At 40.0% G+C, this 1629-nt stretch overlaps 1 long non-coding RNA gene across 1 annotated transcript; it reads right to left on the minus strand.

Annotated features, from left to right (window-relative positions):
* Positions 1 to 223: 223 nt before the first annotated feature.
* Positions 224 to 1273, minus strand: LOC111668307 (uncharacterized). The gene is made up of 4 exons (XR_002761721.2): positions 1228 to 1273; positions 1090 to 1143; positions 550 to 657; positions 224 to 278 (listed from the first exon to the last, which is right to left on the minus strand). It is a non-coding gene; the product is annotated as an uncharacterized LOC111668307 (long non-coding RNA).
* Positions 1274 to 1629: the final 356 nt, after the last annotated feature.

Here is a 1629-nt window from a genome sequence, read left to right on the forward strand (position 1 = left end):
TCCACATGCTCCAAGAAAAATACTTCAACACTTTTAGACTTTTTAAACACTTTATCTTTCTGTGGAATGACCAAGTGTAGAAACAAGAATGTGGATTGTTAAATGCATGTGTATTAGGCCATTGGAAGCTCTAATGTTACACAGTTAAATCTGGTGTTAAATCTGGATCAACATATGAAGTCATCTGACATTTCACGGTGTTGGACGCACAAATCATCACTGACCTTTAACCCACGACTGCCCTGTTTTCCCTGAGGACCAGTTTCTCCATTTGTGCCCTGAACGAAAAAATATAAAATCAGTCAAGCTTATCTCGTTTTTTCACCTTCACCACACGCTTCTTTCTCCTGCTTAAAACAGCATGTAATACAATAATGCTCTGCAAACACAGTGGGTTAATAACATGGTAATGGAAAGGATTTTATTTGTTGCCAGTATAGATCTGAAACAAGTGGTGTGTTATCTGAAAACAGGACTGTAGGTGGATCTTATTTTAAAAATACTTACACATAGAATATTTACGAATAACCACAGTGCTGTAAAGTGTACCTCAGTGCCTTTGGGGCCAGGCTGGCCCTTGTTCCCTGGGAAACCTTGGAAGCCGGTGGGGCCCCTCTCTCCCTGAGGACCCTTAATGCCTTCTGCCCCCTTAATACCCTAAGAGAAAAACAGAGAGACTTTCTAAGGGGCAGAGACCTTTCTGAATCATGTGTCAATGTTAACGAATAGTTTGACATTTTGGTAAATACACTTATTCACTTTCTTTAAGTCTGTTTCGTGCTGATTAAAGAAAACTCAAGATATATCAAGCTCATTAATGAGTTTTAAAGGTGCTGGTAGTCGGATTTTGTTAGATTTGGACAGAGCCTGGCTAGTTGTTTCCCCCTGTTACCAGTCTCTGTGCTGAGCTACGCTAACCAGTCCCCAGTTGCTGCTTTACATTTAGCGTACATGACATGAATGGTGTTGATAAATGTAACTCTCAAAGAGAAAGTCAATAATCATATCCCTCAAAGTGTTGAGCTATTCATTTAAGCAGCTCATTCTCTTCATTCAGTGTTATCAAACAGAAAAATTGCTGTGTCCTACCTTGTTGCCTTTAGGTCCCACATCCCCCTTGTCCCCATCTGGTCCCCTGTTACCCTGTAAAGAAGGAAATGATCAAAAGCAGGTTCAGCCAATAATGTTTAGCAGTGAATATGTTTGTAATCTATACTGGGCACCTACCGTTACCCCGGGAAAACCTGCAGGACCTTGTAGCCCTGGAGTGCCCTGTAAACAAAGCCAAAAGCTCTTGAATATATGTTTTAAAACTTGAAAACGAGATCAGATTAATTAAGCATTACATACTATGTAAGCAAATTTATAAACCATTCACTACAATACCTACTATATAGTAGGATAGATATAGGGTGAAATGACTAGTAAAAATGGAATTTATTTTGTATGTGCGTCAATTTGAAAACTTTAATCTGCTGGAGAGTTATTGTGGTGAAGCTCAGCAGACACTGAAGAAGTGAGTTCAGTGTCACAGAATCATGTCATGATCCACTGAGACCTTACATCCAGGAGATGGCACTGTGAGGCTGCAGCAAAACGTCCACCAACAGAGTGCTTGTAGAGATCAAT

This window comes from Seriola lalandi, unplaced genomic scaffold (assembly GCF_002814215.2).
Source record: "Seriola lalandi dorsalis isolate HSWRI2012SDOR001 ecotype SW California unplaced genomic scaffold, Sedor1 jcf7180002003993, whole genome shotgun sequence".
NCBI lineage: Eukaryota > Metazoa > Chordata > Actinopteri > Carangiformes > Carangidae > Seriola > Seriola lalandi.